Consider the following 20,330-nt stretch of genomic DNA (forward strand, 5'->3'; position numbering starts at 1 on the left):
GGTGTTTGGGGTGGTCAGGGCGCGGTGGTCACGCGGAGTGGTCAGGACGTGGAGAGCGGCGTGGGGACTGAAAAGGCTGACCGCGCCTTCGGGGCTAGCCATGAATATCACCATGAGTTGGTTGAAACGCAAATTGTCCAAAACCTTGGGAAGATTTCCTAGCGTAACTCTTTTTCTGGCCGTCACCATCCTTCCAACTTGCGACTAGGTTCTGAAAAGTGACTGTTGAGAGTCCACCATCTTTGGCTTTCATGCCGAAGCTGACCAAGTGCAGCGGCCGTCGGGCCAGGGGGCACGGAAGACCCCTAAGGAAGTTTAAAGCTCACGGGCAATTGCTAGCTCATCGCTCCAGGTTAGGGCAAATGCCACCGACATTCCTGTATACCACGTAACTGAAAGCGTGAACCTTCCTGTAAGAGGAACAAAAATTGATTTTTATTAACATTCTTGGGGCTTAGAATGTGGCAAACACTGTTTTCAGCTCTTGATAATTACTAACTCCTCTAGTACTCATAGCAAAAAATACTATTATTATGTCCAGCAAATTGATGGATAAACTGAATCACAGAGAGGCTAAGTGACTGGGTTATTTTAAAGATTTTATTTATTTATTTATCTGACAGGCAAATTTATTTATTTATAATATATAGATTAATATATATTTATTTACATATGTATATTTATAATATTTATTCATTTATTTGTTTTTTTTTAATTGTTTTATTTATTTATTTATCTGACAGAGACAGAGTGAGAGAGGGAGCACAAGCAGGGAGAATGGAAGAGGGAGAAGCAGGCTTCTTAATGAAGGCCTGATCCCAGGACTCTGGGATCATGACCTGAGCTGAGGGCAGACATTTAACAACTGAGCCACCCAAGCACCCAGAGGGGCTGTGATTTAACCAAGGTCACACAAACACTGCATGACGGAGCTGAGATAATCTGATGCCAGTGTCTATGTACTTAACACTATGGTGCCTTTCATCATTGGTAAAATTTAATTGAACACATCATATGATTAAATAGAGGTAATAAAGGCCATCAGAATTCCAAAATGGGAGAACTTAGATGGACTGATGAGGTTAACACAGAGAGCAATTACTCTGGAAAATAAAGGTTGGCAATTATTAGAAAGGTGGAGAGGTGAATGAATGCCACTCTGGGAGCAGATCTGCATTCCAGGGGCTGAGGGGGGCAGCTAATTGGGGTAAGCTAACTGGAATCACAGATAGCTCCCAGCAGGAAGTTCTGTAATGTATGGCACTGAAACCACGCTATCTTTTTCTTCCCTTCCCTGGTAGGCTTCTGGACAGAGTAACACAGACTCACTGTCTGCACCCTCTTCGCAGTCACTTCTCAACCTGCTGCCATCTGGTTCCCGCTCCTCCCATTCCTCCATGACTCATGTATGATCAAATGCTATCCCCCTACTTAGGGCCCCCCCCCTCAAAAGTTTTCTCAACCTCCTTTGTAATTTGTCTCTCTTCAGCCTCTACCTCCAATCACTGAGACGACCAGTGATCTTCTGTCTGTTGCTAAAGATTTGTTTGCATTTTCCAGAGTTTTCTATAAATGGAATCATATACTATGTACTGGGTTTCTTTTTGGCTCCTTTCATTCAGCATAATTGTGAGATCTATCCATGTCTGTGGGTATATCTGTTGTTCATCCCCTCACCCACCCCTGGTAATATTCCATTATATGGCTATACCACAATTTGTTTATCCATTTATGTGTTGTTAGACATTTGGGTTGTTTCCAGGTTTGGGCTAGTATCTACCTGATGGTGAACTCATCAGGTTACTGTGGTTATTTCCCCAGTTTCAGAAAGCAGGGTTTGAATAGACATACTCAGCAACTGGCAGACTGTCCACAGTGGTTCCCCGACCCATGGACTTAAAGCTAATCTGGTAGAAAAGACCAAGTGGAACCACTAGAACTTTCTCAATAGTAAACCAAAAGCTATCCCATAGTCCTGGAGGAATTGCAGAGATTACTGTCACCCTCAATGACTTGAAAGGTGCAGCGTGGTGATTCTCACCACACCTCCATTTGCCTCCCTTATTTGGCCTTTGGGGAAGGCAAATGGATGAAGAATTATAATGGATTGTCATTAATTTAATTAGACGGTGACTCTAGTAGCAGCTCCTCTTCCAGATATGCTTTCATTGGTGGAGTAAATCAGCATAATCTCTGGTACCTTACATGCAGCTATTGATCTGGCTAATGCTTTTACTTTGTACCTATTAGTTAAAGGCCATCAAAAGCAGTTTTCATTCAGTTGGCAAGACAAGCAATACATTCATCATTTCAACCTAGGACTCTCTAGCTTTATGTCATAATATAGTCCTCAAGAACTTTGATTGCTGCTCTATTTCAAAGACATCGCGCCAATGTCCTATCATGAATAACATACTGCTGATTCTACTTGGTGAGCACATTATATGAAATGACAAACACAGTTGACCCCTAAACAATACGAGGGTTAGGGACATCTCCGCCCTGTGCAGTGAAAAATCTGCATATAACTTTTGACTCCCCAAAAACTTAACTATGAATAACAGAAGACTTGAGGTCGACCGGAAGCCTTTCCAATAATATAAAGCCAATTAACACATACAATTAACACATACTCTGTATGTTATATGTATTATGTGCTATATTCTTACTAATCAGTAAGCTAGAAAAAAGAAAATGTTATTAAGAAAATCATAAGGAAGGAAAAATACACTTTTAGTTCTCTACTGTATTTATAAAAAAAAAAAAAAATCCGCAGGTAAGTGGACCCATGCATTTCAAGCCTGTGTTGTTCAAGGGTCAACTATACTATAGTCACCTCGAGAAGGCAGTGAAAGACATAGGGAGGGAAATAAATCCCAAAATTAAAAATTGCAGGGGACTGCTATTCAGCGAAATTCTTGGGGGCCCGATAGGTCAAGGCATCTAGAGATGTCATTTCTAGGGTGAAGGAAAAGTGGCTGAATCTTGACTTGTCTCACTAAGACACACAATGCCTAAGGGGCCTCTTTGGATTTTAGAGAAAATGTATACCTCATTTGAGTATATATATTACTCTGGCCCAATTACTGTGTAGCTCAAAAGACTGTAGTTTTGAGAAGGAGCGAGAGCAGAAGGTTCTAAATAGGTCAGGCTGCTATGCTAGTTACGTTTACCCATGGACCACAATGATTCAACAGATTTGGTGGTGTTGGAAGTGTCCATTATAGGTAAGAGCAGTATTCGTAACCTTTGACAGAACTTATAAAGGAATCACAACATAGTCTTTTAGGACTGGGGAAAAAGCACATGTCGTTCTTTATTTCTGAGAAGCAGCTTCTGGTTTGCTCCTGGACCACAGTGGAGACTGATCTCTTGATCATGGGCCATCAAGTTACCAATCTACCTAAATTGTCCATCATGAGCTGGGTGTTGTCTGACCCACCAAGCCCTAAGTTTAGGCATGTGTATTAGCACTCCATGATCAAATAAAGAGGTACACATAGTATCAGGCTCAAACAGAGTCTAAAGGCACAAGTTAGTTACACAGTCACCCATATGACCACAGCTCCAATGGCCTCATGGGAAATTCTGTAGCACCAGTTCACTGAGGAAGAGAAAATCTGAGCCTGGTTTATAAATGTCGCTGCACTCTTGTGGACTAGAAGCCTCTACAAGTTGAATCCTGAGAAATTTCATTCCTGCCTTACCTTCTGATATCACAAAATATTCTAGACTCATCTGTGCATATGGGATCTGTCATATCTCCAAGGTGCCATGCCTAACTGATATTTAGTTTGCAAAATCTGGGTACTGGCAATGATTCTTATTTCTAGGACTTGTCTGTATTTAGAGCTGCAGATAAAATATGATGCACAGCGAAATTTGAATTTCAGATAAGTAATTGGGGATGTAAGTATGACCCATGCAATATTTGGAACATATGAATACTAAAAAAATCAAACAAAAAATTTCAGTGAGACAAAGGAGACTTTATAATGTAAAAAACGTTATATTCTGCAAGGACAATATAGCAATTAAAAATATATATGAGGCAAACTACACAGCACTCACCAATATAAAATATAAACTTCAGGAAATACAAGGAGAAAGAGATCAAACACACTAATAATGGGAAAACTTTACACATTACTCTATTCAAGACAGGTCAAGTATACACACAGAAATGTAAGAATGTTAAAGACCCCCAAAATATAATAAAAAGGTTAGTGTATATATCAAAAACTACTTAAGCACACACACATTCTTCACAAAGATTAATCATATACCAAGAGCCAAAGAAAACCTCGGTAGCTTCAATAAACTAGAAATATGCAGGCAACATTTTTGGAACCCAGTACAATGGAATTGGAAATTAGAAAGGAAACAACTTTTTAAAAAGCCCTTCCACATGGAAATGAAATTACCTCTATTAAACAACTCTTTAGTAAAAGAAGAAAAACAAAGAAATCACAGAATTTCTTTAAAATAATGATACGAAAATACTCACACATAAGAAGCTGTGGGATACATTTAAAGCAGTGATGAAAGAAAAATTCATAACCCTAATACCTGTGTCAGTAAAAACAAAGGAATGAAGGGGCACATGGGCAGCACAGTGGGTTAAGCCACTGACTGGTTCAGGGTCCTGAGATTGAACCCAAGTCAGTCTCTACACACTTAGCATCAAGTCTGTTGAAGACTCCCTCTCCCTCTTCCTTTGGACCTCCCCCAGCGTGTTCTCTTTCTCTCTTTCTCAAATAAATAAATACATCTTTTTAAAAAATGAAAAGAAATAAATTAAATTCTCAATTCAAAACAAAAAAAAAAACCAGCAAAATAAAGGAAGGCAGGAAGCACAGGAAATAATAAAGAAAAAGGAAGAAATTCATGAGCTAGAGAACAGAAAACCTTTCAATCAGATTAGTAAACCAAGATATCCCAAACCCTGAGAAATAAAATAGACAAGACTGATTTCCACAGTCAAAGAAAAAAAGGAAAAAGGCATAAATATGCAAGATAAGAAAGGATACAGAGAAAATAACTACTGATACATAAGAAATTTAATAAATTATAAGACACTCCCTTCTGTACCTCTAAAAATAAACTTTGAAAACAAAAAGAAATAGATAATTTTTTTAAGCAAATAAAGTTTACCCCAGCAGAAACAGAAACGTTAGACCTACCAGTTTCCATAGAAGTAAAGTTTTATCAAAGAACTACCCCACAAGAAGCATCAGGCCCAGATGATTTTCAGGGGATTTCAATCAGACCATTAAAGATCAGAGAGTCTTGGTGCTAATAAATTGTCAGAGAGCATGGAAATAAAGAAAAATGTTTTATGCGTTTTTTTATGAAACAAACATAACATACTTACAGCTGATAAAGGTGGCATGAAAGAAGAAAATTAATCAACATCACTTATGAATGCTGGTGCAAAAATCTTAAATACAATGTTAATGAAAATGAACAGGTTTCCATGCTATATAAAGAAAATAGGATGACATGATCAAGTAGGGTTTAGGCCAGGAATACAACACTGATAATGGAAAATAGATTAATATAATTCATCATATTAGCCTAAAAAGGAAACCATTTAATTACTTCATAGATGCTGGAAAGGCTTTTGATAGAATGCAGCACCCATTCCTAATAAAAGCTTGTAAAAAATACTTTTTTAAAGATTCTATTTATTTATTTGCCAGAGAGAGAGAGAGAGAGCACAAGCAGAGAGAGCAGCAGACAGAGGGAGAAGAAGGCTCCCTGCAGAGTAGGGAACCCGATATGGGGCTCGATCCCAGGATCCCGAGATCATGACCTGAGCTGAAGGCAGATTCTTAACTGACTAAGCCACCCAGGCATCCCTGAAGTGGGTTTATATTTTTTAACATGATATATACCTCAATCATAAAACCACAGTACTTAAGTTCTAGCTTAAGGGGGAGACCCAGAGGTATTTGCCCCAAAGTCACAAACCAGACACGATTGCCCACTCACTCCACTATCACTTAAATCTTGCTATGGAGGTACAAGTAATGGAATCTAACTGAGAAAAGAAGATTAAGGGAGAGAGGAAATAAATTATCTCTAATCGAGATGACATGGTAGCATACCTTGAAAATTCTAAATAATCAATTACAAAATCAACACAAAAACAAAAAGAATTTATCCAGGTAAAAGGGCATAAAACTGGGTGTTTGGGTGGCTCAGTCAGTTAAGCAACTGACTCTTGATTTCAGCTCACATCACAATCTCAGGATCGTGACATCGAGCCCAGCGTCAGACATGAAACTGCTTAAGATCCTCTCTCCGTCCCTCCCACCCCCACATGCTGTGAGGGGTGGGGAGAGGCCCCTTCTCTCTCTCTCCCTAAAAAAAAAAAAGTATAAAGCTAATGTGCAAAAATCAATAGTATTCACACACATAAATGATATCCAGTCAGAAAGTACAATGAATAGGAGAATCCCATGTATGGTAAGAGCAACAAAGAGAAAATATTAGAAACAGGGCAGCAAGGAACATAGGCGTATCTCAGAGATATTGCTGGTTCCGTTCTAGGAACTCCAATGGAAAGAACATTCCAGTAAAGAGAATCAAGTTTTTTTTAATTTCCCAGCGCACATAATACTTAGGTTTACTATACTGTAGCCTGTTGAGTATGCAATAACATTATGTCTAATAAAAAAGTGTACACATCTTAATTTAAAAATACTTTATTTCTGAAAAATGCTAACCATCGTCCGACCTCTCAATGAGTCATCACCTTTTTGCTGTTGGAGGGTCTTGTCTTGATGTTGATGGCAGTGGGTTGATCAGGGTGGTGGTAGCTAAAGGTTGGGTGGCTGTGGTGATTTCTTAAAATAAGACAACAATCGGGATGCCTGGGTGGCTCAGTTGGTTAAGCAGCTGCCTTTGGCTCAGGTCATGATCCCTGTGTCCTGGGATAGAGCCCCCCATCGGGTTCCTTGCTCAGCGGGGAGCCTGCTTCTCCCTCTGCCTCTGTCTGCTGCTCTGTCTGCTGGTGCTCACTCTCTCTGACAAATTAAAAAAAAAAAAAAGACAACAATCAAGTGTGCTGCTTCAATGAACACTTCCTGTCACTTGAACACTTAGAGTTAATAATAAAAACTATTCATTGGTCTAACTTCAACGTCGTTGTGTCTCATGGCACGGGGAGGCTGGAGGAGAGGAAGAGAGTCGGGGTGACGAGCACGTTGGTGGAGCAGGGAGAACACACAACATTTGTCAGTTAAATTTGCCGTCTTTTCGGCAAATTTTTGGTGCAGTTTATGGTGCCCCCAAATGATCGCAATACTAACATCAAAAATCGCTGATCACAGGTCAGCATAACAAATACAATGATAATGAGAGCTGGAGGGCACCTCGTGGGTCAGTCGGTGAAGTGTCTGCCTTCAGCTCAGGTCATGATCCCACAGTCCTGGAATTGAGTCCCACGTCAGGCACCCTGCTCATCGGGGAGTCTGCTTCTCCCCCTGCCTTCTGTTCCCCCTGCTTGTGCTCTTTCTCTCTGTCAAATAAATAAATAAAATCTTTTTTTTAAGTGAATTGCAATAAACAAGGTATGCCTGTACTCGAGACTTATATGTCTCAAACCCTCAAACACTTCTGAAAGTCATAGGAGACTTGAGCTAATGGGAAAACATCCTCCTACTTGCTTAGGCTTTCTCCAGATCCTTACATGTCAGGCCACCCTCAGTTTATTTATAAACTTAATGTGACCCCAATAAAAATTCCAGTGACTGTTTTCAGGAAACTGGAAAAGCCAATTCTAACATTCACATGAAAAAAATAAACACAAAAGAATATCTAGGAAAACAATGAAGAGAAAGGGCTGTAAGTAGAGGCTAGTCCTACTAGATATTAAAACATACTACAAAGGCTCTAACATGAAGAATACGGAACTAGAGCGTAAATCAACAGATACACCTAAAGAACAGAAAAGAAAGCCAAAAAGTAGACCAAATATCATACCCCCCCCCAAAAAAACAAAACCCCGCCTAGTAGATGATCAAGGTGTTATCTCAAGCAAATGGGCAAATATGATTGTTTTAAAAATGGTCTTGGGGCGAAAGGGGTCAAATGGTACAAACTTGCATTGATAAAAATAAATCAGTCACAGGAATGTAATGTACAACATGGGAACTGTAGTTAATAGCACTGTATTGTATTTGTATTTGTAAATTTGCTACAGTAGATCTTAAAAGTTCCCACAAAAAAAAATGCAACTCTGAATGGGGATGGATGTTAACTAAATTTACTGTAGCCATCATTCTGTAAGACATACAAATACTGAAACTTTATGTTGTATACCTGAAACTAATATAATGTAGGTCAATTATACCTCACTAAAAAAGATAATTTAAAAAATAAATTTTAAAACCTCAACTTGGACCGGAGAGAGGGTTGGTTTAAAAAAGTTGTCGAGGGTATTATTGTATCAACCAGACAAAATTAGAAAAGGAATGATGTATTAGGTAAAATATCTAATGTGATACTATGTTACTGTGAATTCAGAAGTTGATAATTGTTCCAAAGCTATGTAAGAGAACATCTCCATTCTTAGGAAAAAAACAAGCTGATGTTATTCAGAGGTAAAAGGTCACAGTGATGTATGTAATTTAATGTCCAAATAGTTCAGGAAAAAAAATTACAGCAAGCGAGACAGCAAGTGACAAGCAAAGAGTAAAATGTTAACCGCTTCTGAACCCATCCATCAGATGACATCCCTCCCCCGGGCAAAGCCTTCAGGAGGTTCCTGTTGCGAAGAGGAAAATCTAGATTGATTGATCTTTCTTTCTTTCTTTCTTTCCTTTTTTTCTTTAAAGATTTTATTTATTTATTTAGACAGAGATCACAAGTAAGCAGAGAGGCAGGCAGAGAGAGAGGGGGAAGCAGGCTCCCCGCTGAGCAGAGAGCCCGATGCGGGGCTCGATCCCAGGGCCCTGAGACCATGACCCAAACCGAAGGCAGAGGCCTTAACCCACTGAGCCACCCAGGCGCCCCAAAAATCCAGATTTCTTATCAGGACCCACCAGGCCAGCAAGACTGAGCTCCTGATGGCCTCTGCAGTAATACCCCTTGACCCCCATCCTATAGCCCCGTCCGTTGGTTCCGGAGCCCTCCCTGTTTCTTGACACTGAGAGCTTTCCTTTCCCGGTAGTATCTTCTTTTCACAGTAATACCTGCCTTCTTGTCATCCTGGCAGTTTTAGCTTACGTGCCTCATCTGCTTTTTATTTAAGGGAGCCCTACCTTTGTTTTCCCTCAGCTTCTTTTTCAGCTATACTGTAATTATTTTGTCTACTTGACTTTTTTTTTTTTTTTTAATCTCCTTCTGCACCTCCTCTCCAGGGTAGAGATGCTGTCTGTCTTACACACCATGAATCTACACCACGCACCGGCACAAAGTGAGCATCCAAATACGGAAAATCTGGGAGTGAAGATCACCTGTGGCAAACTTTAGAGCCAGTAAAAAGCTCAGTGGGTGCCAGAGGTTGGGGGCGGGGAGCAGCGATGATGGGCGGATCACAGGGGATTATTAGGGCAGTGAAATTATTCTATGTGATGCCAGAATGATGGATGTCATTATACGTTTGTCCAGACCCATGACATTTACAACACTGAAAGTGAACCGCAAACTGTGGACTGTGAGTGATGATAATGTATCAGTGCAGGTTCGTGATTGCAACAAATGTACCAGCTCGTGGAATATGTTGACAGTGGGGAAGCTGTGTGGGGGCCCTGAAGGGGATGAGAACTCCGTATTTTCTGTTCAACTTTGCTGTGAACCTAAATCCGCTTTTAAAAATCTTGTTGTGCCCCTGAAACAAATAATACATTTTATGTTAATAAAAAAAATTTTTTAAATAGTCTGAAAAAGAAAAAGAAATGCCCTGAGAGACCACAACGCACCACAAGATGGCACTCTTCCCCCCAAAGCTTCAACATGCGGCACATTTACCTTAATTGCTGGTAGTGAAGCAATGGCTGAGGTTCTGTCACTGCCTGTCCCCGTTCTTCATGAGGCTCAGAGCGCTTCATGATAGTGTCCCAGCCCAGTCCAAGATGTGCACTTTCAATGGATGTCTTAAAATGGAGAGTTCAGGGGCGCCTGGGTAGCTCAGGTCTTGGGATCGGGTTCCCTGCTCAGCAGGGAGCCTGCTTCTCCCTCTCCCTCTGCCTGCCCCTCCCCCTGCTGTGTGTGAGCTCTCTCTCTCTCTCTGTCAAATAAATAAATAAAATCTTTTAAAAAAATATAGAGTTCATTGTTATTCAGGTATATTGAAGCCAACAGATGAAGAGACAACCACCAATGAAAAGATAATTTGTGGGGGACCTGGGTGTCTCAGTTGGTTAAGCCTTTGGCTCAGGTCATGATCCCGGGGTCCTGGGATGGAGCCCAGAATCCTGCTCAGTGGGGAGTTTGCTTCTCCCTCTCCCTCTGCCCCTTCCCCCTGCTCGTGCTCTCTCTCCCTCTTTCTGTCAAATAAATAAAATCTTAACAAAAAGAAGATAGACAAGATAATTTGTTACCATTCCCAAGTGGAAGGGGCCTGCCACACCAGACAGGGCCATACAGCAAAAGCACCAGGGTAGGTCAGGAGGTGGAAGGAGTGGGAGGAAGTTGTGAGAGAGGCTTTACTGTGAACTCTGCAGGGAAATCACAGGCAATTCAGAGGAATCAGGCTGAGGAGTGCCTAGTTTGCATACTTTCGGGGTTGGGGGACCTCTGGGACATAGGGGTTGTCCCTAGTCATCTGGCCCCTGGCCAGGGGTGATTAGGGCAGGTGGATGGTGGCCTGAAATGTGAGCCTCTGATAAAGGAGGTGCTTGGGGTTGGGGGCTCTGGACCGGTCAGCTTGCGTATGAAAGTCACACGTGCACACTGGTTTCTCAAGGTCACACAGGAGGTCAGAAGCATTTCTCTGTGGTTACCACATCAGATCACTCCAAGGGAGTTTTGATTTCTAAAAAATAAATCTCCCACTCCGATTCTGGAAAAATATCTAATTGCTTCTATAAACCAAACCAAATAGCACAATAACCACTGATCTTTTCGTCAATTTCCTAACTGGAAAAATGTAAGAGAACTTTGGACTTCTTTAAATCATTTTTCTTTACCTGCACCTGATCTTAGGGCAACATTTAGAGAGCAGACACTTATGATACAGGTAGAAGAAGGACCCCAAAGCCATAATTCACCCACACTAGCAGATGGAGAGAGAGTGTGGACAAGCAAAGAATTGGTCACCTGCAGACCCAACCAGGGACATTCCAGGGTTACTCCGGGCCTGGGAGGTTCTGGGCAAGTAGAAACATGAGGGCTTGCTTGGAGCAATTGAATTATATCTGTGCAATCTTCCGTGAGGCGTCACTGGTGGCAAAGGCCTCCCCTGAGCCAGCAATAATCCCCTCTTCTAATCTGGCTTCATTAAGTGGACACCAGGGTCAGAACAGAGGAGAGGGGTCATTCATGGGATTGAATCATTTAACCAGGTGATCACATAGAAGTGTTTGCATTTCTTAGGAGGAAGGGGACCGGGCCACGAAGAAAGAGCACTCTGTAGATAGCTGAATAAAACTGAAACACCGTTAAGCAACCACTGGCTCTTGGCTATTTTCCTCTACTGTCTATAGTTTTATCGCAAGCCCAGGTCTAACCCCAAATTAGGGTGGCAGGAAAAGATGAGCCGCAGGGTTCCTGGAACCGCTTCCAACATCGTGATGAGCCCGTGAGCATGTTACGTTCCTAACATTAAAAACAACCATTTGGGGGAGTTGTAGGGGGAAATGAGCATCTGGGGTGAGAGGAAGAATTTCAACGCAACAGGCAGTAGTCAGACTGTTTCTTCTTCATCTTTTAAAGTTAACGGCTGCAAGGGGCTAATCAGTGCAGTACAATCCTCTTAGGGCCACGCGGGTCAGCATGCGGGTTTAATCCGAGGCCTTCCCTCTCCCCGCAGATCTATCATAATTCCAGACAGCAGGCGAGTCTGCTCCAGATGTCCGTGCAGTGCGGTCGGTGCCTGCGGAGGCCGCCGAGCAACCAGGCCCAGGAGGGAGACAGTTCACCGGCTCTCTACGCGCAGGCATGGGTGAGGGAGGGGCCGGGTCGTGGTTCTACTACTGCGAGTCAACAGCACAGAGAGAAAAGGAGAAGAGGAACAAGCAGCTCTCGGAAATACTCATGAGCTACAGAGAGAGGATACTGAAGGATTTCAACATGAGCCAAGTGCTCCCGCATTTGGTGTATGATGGCGTGTTCTCCCTGACAGAGTACAGCGAAATCCTCTCTTGGGATTGCCCCTGGAGGAGAGTGGAGTCTTTTTTTCTGAAGCTTTGCTCCAAAGGTCCAAAGGCTTTCTGTGCCCTCTGCTCTCATCTGGAAGAATTCTGTCCTTATCTGCTCACCTGCTTTTTCCTTTATTATCAAGGTAAGAACACAGTTTGCTCTGGGAAGTAGTGAGATTAATGATAGTCGAAGCAAAAATCTCTGGCACCCCACCCTCACTATGTAATAGTGAGCTTCAACACAGCATTTGATTGAAAACTCCCATGCTTCTCTCTCAAATCTCATGACACAGAGGTAAACGTTCGTGATGCCAAGTAAAACCTGATGTAACCCCTGGACAACCTGGGGGACGATTTCAGTTGACTAATAGAAAACTATGCACCTTTCTTGTTTTAATGAGGACTTCGAAGTGCAAGGCAGAGAATAGTAATAAGCTAAGAAGGCTGGATTGAACTTTCATTCTATAAGTGAAGGCATGGAAATGATCATGGTTCCTCCAAATGTTGTCATATGACCCGCAATTCCACGCCTAGATATAAATCCAAAAGAAATGAAAATATATACCCACACGAAAACCCATGCAATAGTGTTCATAATTGTGGGGCTCCTGGGGGGGGGCAGTTGGTTCAGTGTCTGACTTCAGCTCAGGTCATGGTCTCTGGGTCCTATCATCAAGCCCCACATCTGCTTCCTGGCTCAGCAGGAAGTCTGCTTCTCCCTCTCCCTCTGCCTTGCCCCCCACTTGTGCTCTTTCTCTCTCTCTCTCTCTTTCTTTCTTTCTCAAGTAAATAAATAAAATCCTTTTTAAAAGTTTATCAATTTAAAAAAAAACAATGTTCACAGTGGCATTATTTTAAGTAGCCCCAAAGTAGAAACAACCCAAATGTCAGTCAACTGATAAATGGATAAACAGAATATGGGCTATCCCTAAATGAAATATTATTCTGCCCTAAAAAGGGATGAAGACCTGACACATGCTACAATACAACATGGATGAACCTTGAAAACCTTTTGTTAAGATAAAGAAGCCAGTCCTAAAAGACCACATTCCTTCCATTGAAATGTCCAGAATGATAAATCCGTAGAGACAGGGAGTAGATGAGTGGTTCCAGTGGCTGGAATTAGGGGGAATGTGACTGCTAGTGGGTACAGGGTACTTTTTTGAAAACACTAAAAACCACCAAATCGTATTACTTTAGAAGATGAATTTTATGGGGGCGCCTGGGTGGCTTAGTGGGTTAAGCCTTCTGCCTTTGGCTCAGGTCATGATCTCAGGGTCCTGGGATCAAGCCCTGCATTGGGCTCTCTGCTCGGCAGGGAGCCTGCTTCCCCCTCTCTCTCTGCCTGCCTCTCTGCCTACTTGTGACCTCTCCCTGCCAAATAAATAGAATCCTTAAAAAAAAAAAAAGAAGATGAATTTTATGATATGTGCACTATATCTCAATAAAGCTGTTATTTTTTTAAAGATTTTTTAAAAATGTATTCATTTGACACAGACAGAGAACACAAAAAAAGGGGGAGCTGCAGGCAGAGAGAGAGAGGGAGAAGCAGCCTCCCCACTGAACAAAGAGCCCCATGCAGGGCTTGATCCCAGGACCCCAGGATCATGACCTGAACTGAAGGCAGACGATTAACCAACAGAGGCACCCAAGCACCCCAACGCTGGTTTTGTTTTTTTTTTAATTAGCACAGTGATCTTCTTATCTATTTCTCTTCTCCTAGCCTTCCAAAGAGAGCCCTGTGATTGCCTCGCTCAATTTCCCTATCTCCCAAAGTTGAAAGAGAAGGGACCCTTCCCTGCTATGAAAGGGTTTGGGTTGGGCCATGAAGAGTAGGGGAGGGGAAGGTGAGCGTGGGTGAGAAAAACAGCACACAGCTGGACACAAGAGGAGTTGGACACAAGCAGGGACAGCAGGTGTTCTGAGGCTGTGGTAGGAGTCATGGGGCAGAGGCCAAAGGAAGGGATTCCTCTCTGGGATGCTGTGGCCATGTGTGGGGGGAAAATTGCAGGGCAAGATTTGAGCTGTTTTAAAGCAGTGTTTGGTTGTTGGTCTGCAATACTTCCTCAAGACTGAACCAACCATCAGGGTCCCAACTGAACATGCATTACGTGTATTTTAAGATTTGTCTTAATGGAGAAATTATCCTTAGTTGTTAACATAGTTGTTGTGAATCATAGTCTTGTTGTGAATCATAGTCTTATGTAACCTCACACCTACCACAGCCCCCATAATCTTCCAGTAAAATGTCCCATCCACTGGAAAAGTTGGTGAAAATGGATATTTATACATAGCTTTTTATTTGTACACTATTTTAGGCTGTCATGTAATACATTCTTTTTGCCTGTAATGTAATATGTTTTTCAGAAAAGTATTCATCTATGCATTTATTAATTCCATACAGTTCATAGAGTACTATGATAAACAAGATTACTGCAGAACTTTATTTTTTATTTGCCAAACTCTTCATTTCTATTAAATATCTAGAATACATTTTTTTTAAAACTTTGATGGATATTTTTTACAATGTAACTTAAAATTCTGGCAAGTCAAACATAGCCTGAATATCTATTGTAGTAATCATTTCACTTTTTAGGTAAAGGACAATTGCAGAGTGAGGTTGGTTTCCTGGGTTTGCCACTTAATCTTGCGTCTACAGAGACAACCTTGGCTGAGAAGGAAGAGGGAAAGGGAAGCAATCAGGTGGCATTTAGCTGCATCTTTAATATTTTAATTCTTTAGTAGATTCTGAAGTGTATGTGTCAAAATGTTATCACATGTTAAATCCAGAGTTAGAAACATGGATATCTCTTCTATCACTTTTTATACTTTTCTGCATATTTGAAACTGTTTAGAAGCAAAAACAATATAGAAATATTCCATTTGAGGGGCGCCTGGGTGGCTCAGTGGGTTAAAGCCTCTGCCTTCAGCTCAGGTCATGATCCCAGGGTCCTGGGATCGAGTCCTGTATCGCGCTTTCTGCTCAGCAGGGAACCTGCTTCCCCCTCTCTCTCTTTGCCTGCCTCTCAGCCCACTTGTGATCTCTGCCTGTCAAATAAATAAATAAAATCTTTAAAAAAAAAAAAGAAATATTCCATTTGAAAAAAAATCACCTGATTGGGATGGTGGTTGCAGAAATATATACCAATGATACAATGTTGTGGAACTATACAACAACCACACAAGCACGTGCACGTGCATGCAGACACAAAATGAATGCATGTAAAAACCAGTACAGTCTGAATCAATCTATAATTTAGTATTGCACCAATATCAATTTCCAAGTTTTGATTAACATACTAGGGTTACGTAACATGCTATCTGTTGGGGGAGACTGAATGAAGGGTACATGGGAACTCTCTGTTCCACTTTTGCAACTTTATATGAGCCTAAAACTACTTAAAAATTAGGTATTATAGGGGTGCCTGGCTGGCTCAGTGGGTAGAGCATGGGACTCTTGATCTTGGGGTTGTGAGTTCCAGTCCCATGCTGGGTGTACAGATTACTTAAAAATAAAATCTTAATAAAAAAATAAAAATTGATATAAAAAGAGCACTAACATTGTCAAAATGTAACTGGCAAGATTATGTTTTAGATTATTTTTTAAAATAAAATTCTAGGGGCACCTGGGTGGCTCAGTGGGTTAAGCCTTTGCCTTTGGCTCAGGTCATGATCTCGGGGTCCTGGGATCGAGTCCTACATCGGGCTCTCTGCTCAGCAGGGAGCCTGCTTCCCCCTCTCTCTGCCTGCCTGTCTGCCTATTTGTGATCTCTCTGTCAAATAAATAAATAAAATCTTTAAATAAATAAATAAATAAAATTCTAGAATATTCCAGATCTTTTGCCCCTTGCACATTAGATCCATAGACAGCCTTTTGAGTTTGAGGTTGACCTTTGTATGTGATTCCCTAGGCAGTAATTCCAGGCTTTTAAGTGAAGCCTTGCTTCCCTCCAGCGTTGGGTGATCTGTCTGTGCTCTGTGGGGGCTCCTCCTTTGTGGGTGTCCCAGAAGGGGCTGCTTTATGATGAGCTATAATGGCATCCGCCTTCAGAAGGAAATCCATTTCCTCTCGCTGTGTAAGGGTGCATTCAGCTGGTGTAAGCACCAAGGAGGGCTTGCAGCACTTACAATACAAAAAGAGCCAACTGCCGTCATTAGAAATACATCTTATTAAATAAATGTATCCCAGGGTGACCAAGCTGGAAAGGCTCCAAATTAGCAGCTACGCTTTGGAGCTCTCTGTGCAAGGCAAAATGATCTAATCAGTAGAAAGGTAGAAGCAAGAGGATTGCATTTCACTCTGTAGTACCAGGTCACGGGGCCCAGGAGCACCATAGTGTTACAAGTTTTATGTCCACATTTTAATACTGTTCATGGACAACCTGGGCTGTTAGGACAGGTCACTTGTGCCATCAGGGATAAAAAGAACATCCCTGATTACAGGGGAGAAGCCATCACTCTGGGGCAGGAGTCTTGTCCCCGTGACAATTCCCATCCCTTAAAGTGGCCACGGCTTTTCTCTTGTTCCCACCCCTGTCCCACTGGGAGGAGGCAAGATCCACAGCTGGATGGACAATTTAAGACTGGAGCATCAAAAGAGACCTCAGGGAGAGCCATGCTAATGCCATCCCTTCCCATAGCCTGTCTCTTGGGATGAGCCTTTCCACCACAATGTGGTTCAATGTGACAACATAGATCATGACATGTCTGCACCTCGCAGGCTCAGGACCCGGCATGGGGCACACATGGATGGGAGAATGGCGGCCGCCTTCCAGAAGCTCAAGGAGGAAAGGGACATAACAGAGGGGGAATATGTGAGGGTGAGGGACAGTGCAGGACAGAGGTGGGCCAAGAGATTGGTGGGATGGACTTGTTGATAAAGGGGCCCCCAAAAGTTTCTAATTGGGTTGACATCAGCCATTTGCTAGGGGATATCACCCTTGTGACTGTTGCGAGGTGGGTTGAAGAGGGTCATGAGTCTCAGGGGTTTAGAATCAGGTGTGTGGAGAAGGTGCTGCCCCAAACTAAGGCAGGTATTGTTGTCCATGGTTGAGTCCTGGAGAGGAAGAAAATGAACTTTACTGGTGAACATTAAAAGTCAATAAACAAGATGGGATCGGGAGGGAGACAAACCATAAGTGACTCTTAATCTCACAAAACAAACTGAGGGTTGCTGGGGGGAGGGGGGTGGGGAGAGGGGGGTAGGTTGTGGACGTTGGGGAGGGTGTGTGCTGTGGTGAGTGCTGTGAAGTGTGTAAACCTGGCGATTCACAGACCTGTACCCCTGGGGATAAAAATACATTATATGTTTATTTAAAAAAATTAAAAAAAATTTAAAAAGTCAATAAACAAACAAACAAACGGAAAAAGAAAAAAAGAAAAGAAATAAAAGTCGGTAGAAACTGCTGTGAATCTGGTTCCCAAACCGAAGAGAAACCAAATTTAAACCCAAACCCAAACCCAAGGTAGGGAAGTCATTGGCCAGTAGTTCAGGAAGATGCTACATTTGAAATGGAATCTGCTTCCTCCTTTTTCTTTCTTCTTTCTTTCCATGAAACCCATTTTTATCTATTACAAAGAAGGGGGCCACTTACTGCAACCCCCATGACCAGAAAAATATCAATACAGTCTTTTGAAAAATGTCCACTATACTCCCAACCAAAACAAGAAATTATTTATTTTGAATGACTAGTAATGCACCATTTTCTCATGAACTAATGGGCATCTGTTTAGAAAAACATGAAATATGAACTGAATAATATCCTTTGGTAGACAATTTGGAATAACCAAATCCCCAGCAACATATAACTTTAGGGAAGAAAAGAAGGGCAGCAAGAAGTAGGTGAGCTTTTCTTGCCAGAACTGTGATACCTCTTTATGTTATAATGCAGAACAAACCCACAGGATCTTCCAAGATGCATCCCCTGCAGACGAAAAAGCAAGGATTGGAACTCAGCTCCAACCAAGCGATGCCCTTGAGAATGCAGATCAAGAACAAGGTCTTCAATTATTTAACAAGTATGTTAACATTAAAAAGTCCTATTTTTTTGCTTTTTGTTTTCTTCCTCCCTTCTCTTTCCATGGTGTTCTCTGGCCACTTACAAATTGTTTTGCTGATGCCTCTATTTTCTGGGACATGCCCAGACCACTGTGTGCCTTCTTGGCTTGCTCTGTCATATATAAGGAACAGTACTTGAAAAACACCATTTTATTTCAGGCAGTTGATGTGATCCTGTTCAACTGTAAGCCTGACTGTTCTTACCTTGTGTTCTTTGTCAGAGCCCAAAACAGGCTGATGTTGTTCATTTCTCAGCGGCCCAGTACTCCAGATGTGGTATACACACATACATTGGAATATTACTCAACCTTCAAAAAGAATGAAATCTTGCCATTTGCAATGACGTGGATGGAGCTAGAGGGTATTAAGCTAAGCAAAGTAAGTCAGAGAAAGACAAATACCATATGATCTCACTCACATGTGGAATTTAAGAAACAAAAGAGATAAACATAGGGTAAGAAAGAAAAAAAGGAAGGCAAACCATAAGAGACTCTTATCTACAGAGAACAAACAGGGTTGCTGGAGGGGAGGTAGGCGGGGATGGGCTAAATGGGTGATGGGGATGAAGGAGGGCATCCATGATGAGCTCCGGGTGTTGTATGTAGGTGATGAATCTCTAAATTCCACTCTTGAAGCCAATATTGTGCTGTATGCTAACTAGAATTTAAATAAAAACTTGAAACAAAAAAATTTATGCACTTCAGTAGTAAAATTCTAAAATCTAGGAATTGTTTAATGGTTCTCTAAAAATCTATGTCCATGCTTCTCTCCCCCCAAACACCTGCATTCTCAACTCATTGTTGGATGCTCTGGAGTTGCTCAAATATGAGTTGCCTTCACCTGATTTCTGGCTCACAAATTATGTATTTTATGGACCAGAATAAAACTTGAACTGTGGTAAGCCTTTATGGCCATTTCTGATTGGAAGGATTTGAATAAACCAAGAACACAAATCAACCATGGAAATGGTTCCTACTCCATTCAGTGTCCTTCCCTCAACCCCAAAGGCGTGAAAATTGTAAACCATCAGTTTTCTTTGATTTTTTTAATGGCTTGCTTATAAATATCTAAGTTATGGCAATTAGTAAGTATTGTAGAGAAGTGCACAAGCCAACATTTACTGTGTTTAATTAGCATATATAATTGATTTTCTATTCATCAGACTTATTAACTCAAATATATACCCAGGGTCCCATTATCACGGTCTATACACATCCTGCTTTCTGTCTTTTCTCTGGCTGTGTGGAGAACCATGTAGTCTTGGGGCAAAACTCCCAGAGGTCCCTTAGACTGACCTGGGTGGTCTTGGGTTCCCTGTAATAATGGCCCCTCCTGCAGGCTCCTTCTGGCTCTCTCTGGCTGGGGTTCATGGGGTTGGTGGTTCTGGAGTGAATCCCTTACATGGAGAGCATGACCTCCTGCCTGCCAGGTTCAGGAGGCCGGAGCCTGGTCCCATTGATCACAGCCCTTCCTAGTGTAGGATTCTGCATTAACAGGTACTTCTGGTATTTGTTAAAGAGGTGATTTTCCGCTTCTAGTTTTTGTTTTTGGTAAGGAGATGAAAGAAAGAAAAAGAAAGAAAAGAAAGAAAGAAAGAAAAGAAAGAAAGAAAGAAAGAAAGAAAGAAAGAAAGAAAGAAAGAAAGACACTTATAGGGAGAAAGAGAGAGAAATTAACCCATGCAACAGTTTGGGCTGGCAAGTCCAAAATTCACAGGACAAACCCCACCAGGGTAGAAATTCAAATAAGAGTTGATGTTGCAGTCTTGAGTCTGGATTCAACAGGGCAGCAAATTGGAAACTCTGCCAGGTTTCCTTCCTTCCTTCCTCTCTTTCTTTCTTTCTTTCTCTTTCTTTCTTTCTTTCTTTCCTTCTTTCTCTTTTCTTTTCTTTTCTTTTCAGATTTTATTTATTTGAGAGAGAGAGAGAGAAAGAGAGCATGAGCAGAGAGTGCAGGAAGGGGCA

General features: G+C 41.7%; 1 pseudogene across 1 annotated transcript in view; it reads left to right on the plus strand.

The window, feature by feature from the left end:
- Positions 1 to 17,065: 17,065 nt before the first annotated feature.
- The window catches only part of LOC308346584 (cAMP-regulated phosphoprotein 19-like), a 35,762-nt pseudogene continuing 32,497 nt past the window's right edge, over positions 17,066 to 20,330 (plus strand). The window contains exons 1-2 of the transcript in view: positions 17,066 to 17,128; positions 18,200 to 18,307. The product of the transcript in view is annotated as a cAMP-regulated phosphoprotein 19-like (transcript). The remainder of the gene's footprint in view (positions 17,129 to 18,199; positions 18,308 to 20,330) is intronic.

This window comes from Martes martes (genome assembly GCF_963455335.1).
Source record: "Martes martes genome assembly, chromosome: 7".
In the NCBI taxonomy this organism is placed as follows: Eukaryota; Metazoa; Chordata; class Mammalia; order Carnivora; family Mustelidae; genus Martes; species Martes martes.